Genomic DNA, 12,409 nt, shown 5'->3' with positions numbered 1-12,409 from the left:
AAGTGTAAAGCAATGTATTAGAAAACAATGATTTTAATTTCAAAAGTAACTGTCAAAAATGTAAAGAAACTGTTGATTACTTTATTTTGATCAGCAACACAACTTAAAGTATGCAGATGAATGAGAGTCCTTGAACGATGGCACTATGCAGAGAGCAGGCTTAGAAGCACATGTGCCACAAATATAATGCATTTTTCTTTGCACTGTCCACTCTTGTTGCACACAGCACATTTGGTAGTTGGGTACTGCGTTGAGGAGGCCGCAGAATGTCCATGTAGTGCTGTCCTAACAGTTGTGACAAGTCGGGCGCCTTGTGATGAAGAAACTTTTTTGGGGCAGCTTTTTGCATCTGTGTCAGGGCCTACTGGTTTCAAATCATCCAACTGACTGTCACTATTTTGACCAATGTCATTTTCAAAATATTCATCTTATAACAAATCTACATGTTTCAAAACATCAGCAACTTTATACTCTTTTTCCTGACAACATAACAACTGACTATTTAAAACACTACTAGACAAAGAGCCCGTTTCGACAACGTAAGATGAAACGGGCACGAATGGAATAGTAAGTATAAGCACCACAAACCTGATATAGGTATATTGAATGAATGCGTAATTAGGCCTCGAGCTGTAGTTGAAATCACCTTTCAGGCCTCTAGAGCTTTAATCGCAGTTGCCTTTCTCTTTGAATTTTCGCGGCCGTAAATCCGACGCCTACTCCAATGTCGGTCTCGTAAGGTTTTTCGGGCAGCTGCACAGAAGGCGACTGCGCATTCGGCTTTGGACATGTGCAGAAGGCGACGTGCGCAGAAGGCGACTGCGCATTCGGCTTCGGACGGACGTGAGTGAGTGAGTGAGTGAGGAGACTGGCGAATTATGTATTAAGGTTGTCCACAAGCTGTTACAGCTAAAAGAAAAAAAAACATTCTATGGGTATCCACTAGATGGCAGCACTATAATAAATAACTAAGACATGGCCAGCTGGCTATGTATGGTGGCTGTATACTAACATGCGAGTTATATTGGACATTGTGTACAAACAGGCTAAATGAGATATGACTTAACTTGTACCTCGCATTCAAAGTGTTAAAGTATCGTATGCATGATAGCTGAATGTGGGTTTCAATGTGGTTAGCTCTGCTATCTCATTCCTCCATTGTTCCAGACTGCATTGTCACCTTGGGAGCTGCCTGGTTGGAATTTGCACATTCTCCTTACATCTTTATTGACTGTCTGAGTACTCCAGTTTCATTTCACATCATAAAGGCATGCACATTAGATTATTGTACGACTCTGAGCATGTTCAATATACAGTAAGTGAGTGTGCGTGTACCTTTTTATAAAATGTCATCCTACTTTGTAACCAGTGTTGCCTGGATGGGCTTCAGCTGCCAACTGCCCTTTACTAGAGAAACCAGTTTCTGAAAATGGATAAATGATACATTTTTGGATAAAATGTCAGAAGTAATGTTTATATCAAGTTTTGGTTTTTAAAACTTTTTTTATTATTCCTTACATATTTTCAGAACTTAAAGCTTAGTCTAATAAACCTATATATCAAGTGGCTGTACTGGCAGGTTTCTATTAATATATTATTAAACATTAATAGACTTTTGATTCATACACACAATGAGTTTCTCATTAACACAGTGGGAATCTACAAGTGGAAATAAAAGGAATAGTCCAAATACAGCATCTCAAAATGTAAGTCGCAGCAAGCAGACAAATATAATTTTTTTTCCTTTCTCATCCCTTCATGCATTTGCCTGCTCTCACAGTGAACTGGTCAATTTCAGATCGGAGCCTTTTTTTTAATGCATTTTCAATTGAAGAGATATCATCTACTATTGAACATGGGAGATGAGAAGGAGAGAGATTAAAAAAGTACAAAACCAAAATGTCTTATTTAGGGTAAATGTTAAGATTTTACTGATTGCACAAAAACCAATTTTCTTTAAAATACCAAAAGGAAAACGAATCACTTTTTTTTCTTGATGGATGTTGTTTAATAAAACAGATAACACATACTGAAGTTAGAATTCAATGAGTCTCACTCCTTCTTTGCTTCCATGTCTATATGCTATCAATTTTCATTGACTATATTAATGCACAGCTGGATTTTTGATGTATTTACCCATATAATGCCCCTGTACATCATGGTAAGTTAAATATACTTTGCACTCATATTTTTTTTTTCAGATTCAATGTTAGTTTATGAATTTGTTTAGAGTTTATATTCATGAAGAACAACTGCAAAATGTAAAAGAGAAAATCCAAATATTCTGTTCCTTCCAACAGTCCATTTTCATCTGAAACCCCAATCTAAGGTTTCATTGTAACAAGATGTTGTCACACACGTGCGCTTGGGAGACAGTTTACAGGCTCAAATAGATGTAGTTACCTGCCAAACAGGGGATTGGCGCTGCCCTCTAACTCTTCTCTTCTTTCTCCTGGCAGAAGTGAAGAAACCACTCAATAACAACACTTCTGGTTTCAAGCCTACAGCTCACACCTCTTCCTACACATCACTTCCTCCAGACACACTTATATATACCACCCTCATTTTCTGTTGTTCAGTTCCTTTTTTTTTTTAACTCAGTCTGTAAAGACGTTTGTATATACAACAACAACAACAACAACATTTATTTATATAGCACATTTCCATACAAAAAGTAGCTCAAAGTGCTTTACATAATGAAGAGAAGAAAAATAAAAGACAAAATAAGAAATTAAAATAAGACAACATTAATTAACATAGAAAGGAGTAAGGTCCGATGGCCAGGGTGGACAGAAAAAACAAAAAAAAAACTCCAGAAGGCTGGAGAAAAAAATAAAATCTGTAGGGGTTCCAGGCCACGAGACCGCCCAGTCCCCTTTGGGCATTCTACCTAACATAAATGAAATAGTCCTCTTTGCAGTTCGGGTTTTTCACGGAGTCACTTGATGCTGATGGTCATACAGACTTCTGGCTTTTAATCCATCCATCATTGTTGGAACATCATGGTGCTTTGGGTAGATGGTGGTGGCGCACGCCAATACAGTATATGGGGAAAGTCCCCAAACCTTTGACAGTGTCCCTGTGTTTGTTTTACAATGTATAAAGAATAAACAAGGAAAATGAAAAAGAAATTCAATAAATAACACTTCTCCATAAGGAACAATCCACAAAGACACAGAGTTTTGGTGCTTAGCATCAGCACACAACTTAGGTGTTATCTTTGATACTAGCATGTCTTTTAATTCTAAAACCTGTTTTTCCCAGCTTAAAAATACGGGAAGTACAGTGTCTATATTTCTGTAGGATACTGAAAAAATAATTAATGAATGTATTCAGGTAAGATCAATTACTTCAATACATTATTCACAGACTGTGCTATTTCTTACACAGCTCTCAGTTAATTTAATATGCTGCTGCAAGAATCATTACAAGGCTTACATGTATGACCATATAACTCTTGTGCTTAAGTGATTATAATGGCTCCTAGTTAAGCATTGGTCTGATTTCAAAGTCCTTCGTCTTACATATAAAGCCTTAAATAGAGAAAGATCATCTGACTTACAGTATTTGAATTCACACTTAGAAACCAGAATGTATAATAAGATGTTAATTAGGAGGTTGAGCTTTTAGTTATGGAGTCCCAAAGCTGTGGAATGATCTGCCTGCTTATGTAATAGAAATCCCTTCAGTCTCAGCTTCTAAATTCAGGCTGAAGACCTGCTACTTTAGACTAGCATACCCAAATTAAAGCTGTTCATCATCTGTGCATATTGCATTTCTACTTGTTAATCATTTGCATATAAATAAAAGTAATACAATACTATAATTATGAGCAACCTCTATTGGTCAGTTTAACACAGTTATTTTGTTGAGAAACTCAATTATATTCATATTTGGCTTGGCTGGAAGTTCGGATTAGCAGCTGATTGCAATTGTTTCAGTGCAGCAAGAGCATGGCATCTGTTACTCACATTCACAACAGGCGCATGGGAGGCAGCAAAAGGGCCTGAATGAGTGTAATTCCGTGCCACACCAGGGGGGTCACGAAGTGCACTAACTCTTTTTCTCACTTCTCTGAAAACCAGTTACGGGAAATTCCGCCTGGCCACAAAGATGTCAATTCTGGGTTCTGGCCTCAATAATGCCACTACTGGTTCCAACCCTATGGATGGCGTCACTTCCTCCACTCTCCCTTAAAGCCTCCATCTTTGTGCTAGCAAATCGGTTCTTTTGTGGATTCCAGCCTGTACACATCTGTACCTTAAAAATATCCATTTTGGAGCCAGGAATAATACCCCAAACCTTTTTGTGGCTCTTTTGTCGTGGTTATGATACAGGATTATGTAGAGAGGGTTTCAAGGTCAATCAGTCAGTCATTTTCCAACTCGCTATATCCTAACACAGGGTCACGGGGGTTTGCTGGAGCCAGTCCCAGCCAACACAGGGCGCAAGGCAGGAGCAAATCCCAGGCAGGGTGCAGACACACACACCCACACACAAAGCACACACTAGGGACAATTTAGGATCGCCAATGCACCTAACATGCATGTCTTTGGACTGTGGGAGGAAACCGGAGCACCCGGAGGAAACCCACGCAGACACAGGGAGAACATGCAAATTCCACGCAGGGAGGACCTGGGAAGCGAACCCAGGTCTCCTAACTTCGAGGCAGCAGCGCTACCCACTGCGCCACGGTGCTGCGCGGGTTTCAAGGTCCTAGACAAAATAAATAATCTTAATATGTGCAGGAAGGGGAGATTAAAAGCAACCAACTTTTACAATACAAAGTATGTCTGAATGTTACAATAAAATCCTACATCCTTTGACCAATCTGGACCAGATTTTGCATAGTTGCTCTCTAGGACCACATAGACATGATAGGCTACTTTGGGGCCCCCAGTGGGTTTTTTTTTCTACAGGATGTTATAATTTGCACACCAGTGCAACTTGCTGGCTTGGAGCAAGTGAAACAGACTGAAGCCAGACTAGCAGACAAAATAACAAGAGCTTAAAATTACTTACCCGGGCAACGTCACATGCTGCTTCTTTCTGCTGTTATATTAAAAAGGAGTACCATGTGCTTTTGCAGAGGGGTGTTGGGTTAGGCTTGATCGAGAGTGGAAGTGCAGCACAATACAAAGGCGAAACACTAAGTCAAATGCTATGATCAGATGGTCAGGAAGGAAAATAAAAATTCCAGGCAGCAAGAAGCTGGAGAAAAATTAACCTCCACTGGTTTCAAAGCCAAAAGACCATCCAACCCCATCTGGGTATTCAAGAAAACATAAATTCATTATTGTTACGATGCACTGTCTTAGAAGATTAGATGCAAAAGGTCTCATCAAACTTTAAGCAGCCATAATCCTTCCAACATCAAAGTCAGCTGTCAAGTTAAGAGCTTAAGGGTTTCCTCCACATTCTTCTATCTTAAGGATTGGAGGAGATCTTTTGCATTGTAGTCTTCTGGGCTCCCTGGGAGATTTTTCAAGGCATACATGGAGAAGGATGAGAAAGAGAATCATGCTGTGTTCCTTTGCCCTAGTCTCTTTTCTCTCTCTATCTCTGTTTTCATTTGCACCAGGGAATTACAACTGACACTGGGTAATAAAGGAAACCGTGGACATTTTTAAACTTTTTTTTTTGGTAAATGGTCCCCTGGTTGGTCCATTAATGTTGGTTAACTTGTGTTATGTTCATTGATCTCTGTCTTTCTCTCTCTGACCAAGCTGATAAACAGTAAACTCCTTAGTGTTATGACTAACGCAAGAAAAACCAAGCCAAAAACTTTGTATTTTTTCCAACAAGAAAAATGTTTACATGTAAAAGAAAAATGTAAATACCAAAATATCAACATAAATACAGGAGGGAAGGACTGTCTAGTGTCCACTGCTGTACTGATACAGATTTAGTACATGTCCTTTCTGTGATATGTTTTGAGATAGTCACCAACGCACAACCCGATATTGCAGTTGGGACAGTAGAAGTGTGTTTCTTTACCCACTTTTCTTAAACTTTTCTGGAGTCTTGCACATGACAGAGTAGAATGTTCAGTGCCTGACCGACATGTGCCATTTGTATTATTGCAGTCTGACACAGTGCAAGGCTTAGCGACTCCCACATTTCCCCTGACACCAACACTGACAGCTGCCGCATTGTGAACAGTGCATAGGGAGCTAACGCCCTGCTTGTCCTTGCACTTGACTGCAATCATTTTGCCTTTTTGTTACACAGATACTGTTGCGTACCTCAGTGAAACTTCAAGTGACTGATTTTACCGAGCATACCGATGATGAGGTCATATGTATGCTGTATCATTTATCAGTTTCACTTTCTGTGTCCACATCTGTTGACCAATTTGCATTGTCAACAGTATCGCTCGATTCGAGCAATGCTTCATTTTCAGTAGGTTCTAAAATGTCTACTACGTTTTTTTTTGGCAATATGATATTATTTCATCCACCACATAGCAACAGAATACTGCCCCAAGAGTTTTTTGAGCTTAACACTATACACAGTATTATTACACATCACCCCAATCCTTTCTTGGGTTTAATTGTATTTGCATAGAATTCTGAGCCTGAGTCATGTTCGGGGTACATGCCAAGGAGGTTAAAATTTCTCAGTGACTTGTTATACCAAAATATGTCTTATTAACGGTCTTATTCAAAGGAGTGACATGTCATAGGAGTGACATAACAAAGGAGTGAAACCTCAGATTTAAATTTCAAAGGAGTGACAACCATCCAACCAATCATTCAAGTGGTAGGTGAGGCGACAATGATTTTTTTGGCAAGCTTACTTTCAGTTGTGTTCCTGCTCTCTGTTGAAGCAAGATAATAATGGATGAATATCAATTTGTAAAATCCCAAATGGGTAAAGATAAGCTAGCATTCAGAGGATACATCTACCGACACCAACGATCCCTAAAACAACAATCATTATTTCCGGTGCGAGGACAAAAATTGTAATGGTTCCGCAACCCTTCGTGGAGCGTCAATTTTCAATTTTTGTTTTTTTTTAAAATAAAATTTTAATCATAATGTGTCACTCCATCATTATATCACTCCAATAAAATGTCACTCCTTTAATACGGTATTTATGTCACTCCTTTATTATGTCACTCCTATGAAGTGTCACTCCTTCGATACAGACCCCTTATTAAATGTGATTGATACTACAAAATCAGATAGAAAGATGCAGACGATGCCTACCAAGAGGGACACTTTTTCCATTCTACAGAGAAACTTCCCTTTAGGTTTACTAAAACGATCTTCAGTCACTTAATGTACAGGCAAACAATCAGCAGGATGAGTCAATGAAACAAATTTTTGCACTATCTGTGTTTCTTTCAACTTTAATGCTACTGATTAACTCCTTGTTAATTTAAAAGATTGGATACATGCTAATTTCAACTTTTTATAAAGCTTTACTTTTATACTTGTGTAAAACCTTTGGTTTAAGCATTGTATTATGAAATCATCCCTGCTTTATTGCTGAATTTTAATTTTTATGCAGAGTGTGTTGTAATTTTCTGAAACGTGTATTAAATATTTAATTATATAATTCATTCTGCAATTTCTTCCCTTCAGTTTGAGTAAATGCTGCCTTGTTTCCAGAGAGTCTGAATGTGTGTTTTATCTGACTGATACACTGAAATTGTACTGAGTGGGACAAGTATGTTAATCATTTTAAAATACTCTTGTTGCTTTTAACTAGAAACTGAGAGTAAGATTGATTCTTGCAGGAGACCACCACCTAGAGACAATTAGAAATTTAGTAGCAGTACCTACGGAAAAAATAAGCTTTGTAGTGTCATCAGTAGTACTAGGGTGACACCACCATTCAACTGAAAGATGACACCCTTGTTAATTCTGTTTTTCACAAACTGACAGACAGATGAACCTACCTGAGAAGTGATAGCTTACACCCCAAGCATATAAGGTGCTCCATTATTTTCAGCCAAGCAATACGATACAATTGTATTTTCTAAGACCCGACACACCGGGATAAACAACTGCAGGAGCTTAGACAAGATTTCATTAGACAAGATTATACCCCCAAAACAACAGACACTCAAATAAGAAGAGCTACTGCCATACCCAGAGACAACCTTCTGGAATATAAAAACAAAGACAACAAGAACCGCATCCCTCTTGTCACCTACAATCCTCATCCTGAAGCACTTCGAAAAATTATAAAAGAACTTCAGCCAATGCTAAACAATGACCAAACACTGAAAAATGTATTTCCAGAACCTCCCCTCCTGTCAATACAGACAACTGCCAATCCTGCAGCAACTAATTGTCCGAAGCTCCTTAAGTGAACCTACAGAAAATGGCACATCTCCACGCCTACAGAAAAAAACGTGCTTATGTTTATAATAATGACCATGTAGTTATACAACACTGCTGACAAGAACATTGCATAAAGGGATCATTTTCCTGTAGATCATCTAATTCAGTCAGTCAGTCATTTTCCAACCCACTATATCCTAACACAGCGTCATGGGGCTCTGCTGGAGCCAATCCCAGCCAACACAGGGCGCAAGGCAGGAACAAATCCCAGGCAGGGTGCCAGCCTACCGCAGATCATCTAATGTGGTCTACCTCATTCTCTATATGAAATGTCCTGACACTGCACTCTATGTGGGAGAAACTGGACAAACACTCTGCCAGAGAATGAATTTCCACAGGTTACACATCAAGCATGGCAGCACAGATGTTCCTGTAGCAGCCCACTTCAACAGCCATGGACACTGTGAGAAAGACTTTAAAGACACAGTGCTTGTGGGCAACTTCAGAACAGAGTAAGAGAGAAGAGAATGTGAAGTTAAACTCATGCTAAAATGTAACACATTACAACATGATTTGAATAGGGACAAGAATTTTATAGCCAGATATGAGGATTGTTTGCATCTCTCGGACTGACACAGACAACCTGTCTACAGGCCCACATTGTATTGAAAAACTCATCTGAAACTTCAAAATACTTTGTTGGACAGTTATCTTATCCAAAGATGTTGACTATACGTTGTCCTCCTCTCTTGCTAAATGAATCTTAGCCTGAAGAGGTCTATTCATTTTTTACATTTAAGATGTCTCACTTAAAGGTTTTCCAATGTTGTTTCTTGTCCTAGTGTGTATATAAACACAGGGAACTGCAGTTTCTGTATTACATCTCACCTGAAGAAGGGGCCAGAGTTGCCTTGAAAGCTTTCATATTGTAATCTTTTTAGTTAGCCAATCAAATGTGTCATTTTGCTTGACTTCTCACTAGTGTCATCAGATAAGACAAACAAATGATGAAGAAATAAGGTCAGGTTTTCATGTTAGAAAGAGGAAGACACAAGAAAAAATTGCATATAGACATGAAGATGCAAGGTACATCTATAAATAATAGAGATAAGTGGTCAGGTGCAAGGCTTTGAGAGACTTTTGGAGAATGAGACAATGATTATGAATAAGGATAGATAAACAAATGTAATGTTTGGGAGCATATATACTGTATGATAAGTAAATACATTCATGGAAATGTGTACTTTCAGCATTTGGTGGTATCAAAAACTTATACCCAGCAGTGAATGAAGGCAAAAGAAGATTATAGAAACATTTGCGGAACAGGTCATAGGTTTCAGAGACAGTGTCCTTTTAAGGTGGGAGAAGAAACAGTATTCATGAAAGATGGTTAGTATGAGTGCATAATTCATAAACCTTTATAAGATATATAGTAAATGAAAGGATTTAAGCTTTAAAGCATTCAGTGGCTTGTTGGAAACAAGTGCTGCATATAAAGAGGAAAATTTATTAAAGAACTGATTATACTATTTTTGCTTGAAATCCAGTCATGTTTCCAAAAAGGTGCAAGGTTTGAACAGCTTGGGTTATAACTGAAGTGAAATGCAATTTACAAGATTTTCTATATCCCATGATTAGGTTTAAGCGTACAATTCATGATGTGAGGATCAGACAAATAGCTTTCATTGGCATACCATGAAAATTCAATAGTGACATTAGTCATAAAAGAAATATAAGATTCTAGTGGTAGAATAAGAAATCTCTAAAATAGTCACTACTCAGATATCAGAAAAGAACAACAAGTTATTCACCCAAAGTTTCCTTCCATCCCTAATTAATTTTAAATGTAAAGACTATCACATTAAGCTATTATAAAGACAGAGGAGAGAAAATATATTTAACAATTACATGAATTTTACCAGCTGTAAATATTTGACAGTTGGTGTGTGTCAGGTAAGTGTCATACATCTGACCATTTCCCTCCTATAAACAGAAAGCAAAAGGAGTAATATGGCAGCCTTCCCAGTACAAGGGGCCAAGAGAGGCTGGCATTTAGGGGCCATTCCTCCTGTATGTAAGGACATTTTTATTTAAATCAGAATGTAATTATTAACTAAGAAGAATTTATTCTGTCAAAGTTTGACTATCCTCTCCCAGAATTATTTTCTGCATATCAAATTCAATGAAAGTTTTAGGTACTGAAATAAGAAAAAAAAAATGAGGCAACTATGTACTCCTGAGCATCACATATATCTGCATCAAAACATTTTTTATGCTTTCAAAATATGCGCTTAATCAGTTCTGAATAATATAGTATCTCACCATATTGAAAATATTTTCTTCAGTGTTTACAGTTTTACAAATCATCTTTAGAAATGTTTTGCAATAATGTACACCATCCATCCATCCATCCATTATCCAACCTGCTATATCCTAACTACAGGGTCACGGGGGTCTGCTGGAGCCAATCCCAGCCAACACAGGGTGCAAGGCAGGAAACAAACCCTGGGCAGGGCACCAGCCCACCGCAGTGCACACACCCCCACACACCAAGCACACACTAGGGACAATTTTGGATCGCCAATGCACGTAACCTGCATGTCTTTGGACTCTGGGTGGAAATCGGAGTACCCGGAGGAAACTCACACAGACACGGGGAGAACATGCAAACTCCATGCAAGGAGGACCTGGGAAGTGAACCTGGGTCTCCTAACTGGGAGGCAGCAGCACTATAATGTACACCTCAAGGTTATTGTAGTTTTGCCTTTTTTTTTAAAAATATTTTATTGATTTTATTGTAATCATTCCATACAAATAGATCAATTTTTACAAAAAATAGGATTGAAAACAAATCAACCCCCACCCCTGAGAAAGAGAGCATGGCCAACAGAGTAAAACTTAAAGCTAGTAAAAATAAGTAAATTGATGAGTTTAATAAGCAGATAAAGATAATTGGAGAAGAAAAAGAAATGGGAAGAGAATCTTCTCCTCAGTGCTTAATCTAAAATGTTATTGATTAGATCCTGCCAAGTTTTGAAAAAATTCTATACAGACCTTCTAAGTGAGAATTTGACTTTTTCCAATTTCAAATAGTATATAACATCAGTTACCCATTGACTTAAAAGAGGAGAGATAGGATTCTTCCATTTGAGCAAGACAAGTCTACGTGTCAATAGTGTAGTAAAGGCAATCACAGTTTGTTTGTCCTTCTCTACTTTAAGCCCATCTGGGAGTCCACCAAACACAGCTGTTAATGGATTAGGAGGGATTGTGACACCAAGGCTGTCTGAAAGGCATTTAAAGATTTTGGTCCATAATGATGTTAATTTGGTGCAGGTCCAAAACATGTGACCCAGTGAGGCTGGAACTTGATTGCAGCGTTTGCAGGTTGGATCTTGCCTTGGAAACATTTTGGGCAATGGTTTTATATATTGCAGAAATGCTGTCTGAATCCTCGAAACTGAGCAATATTTTTTCCAGCATAGAGGAAGGTGGGAGTTGAGGACAATTGGGCAGATTCTGTTTAACAAAGTTTCTGATTTGAAGATAGTGAAAGAAATGTGTTGCTGGAAAGTTACATTTGGAATGTAATTGTTCATATGATGTAAAGATGTTGTCTATGTAAAGATCTCTAAGTGATTTACTGCCAAATGTTTTCCAGATATTAAAAACTGCATATGTTTGCGAGGGTTGAAAAAGGTGGTTCTTGCGCAGAGGTGCCACAGATAAAAGATTCTCCATCTTAAAATGCTTTCTACATTGGTTCCATATTCTGAGTGAGTGAAACACAATTGGGTTGTTAGTATATTGGCTATAACTTGCATTTATTGGGGCACAAAGCAGGGAATATAGAGAAGTACTGCAGGATTTTATTTCAATTGCTGACCAAGCCTGTGTATGTTCATCTATTTGTGTCAATGTCCAGGTTTTTATAGCTTGTATGTTTGCTGCTCAGTAATAAAACTGAAAGTTAGGTAGAGCCATGCCACCTTGTGCCTTCGATTTTTGTAGGGGCGCTCTTTGGACACGTGGATGTTTTAAGTTCCAAATAAATGAGGTTATGGTTGAATCTAATTGCTTTATTGATGTATATTGGAATGTTCTGAAATAAAAGA

The 12,409-nt window shown here is 38.2% G+C and overlaps 1 protein-coding gene across 2 annotated transcripts in view; it reads right to left on the bottom strand.

The window, feature by feature from the left end:
• The window catches only part of LOC114668153 (cytosolic carboxypeptidase 4), an 890,538-nt gene that overhangs the window by 229,896 nt on the left and 648,233 nt on the right, over positions 1 to 12,409 (bottom strand). The gene's annotated exons all lie outside the window — the stretch shown is intronic.

This window comes from Erpetoichthys calabaricus, chromosome 17 (genome assembly GCF_900747795.2).
Source record: "Erpetoichthys calabaricus chromosome 17, fErpCal1.3, whole genome shotgun sequence".
Lineage (NCBI taxonomy): Eukaryota > Metazoa > Chordata > Cladistia > Polypteriformes > Polypteridae > Erpetoichthys > Erpetoichthys calabaricus.
Note: the sequence above shows the minus strand (reverse complement) of the source record. Positions and strands in the feature narration are given on the sequence as shown.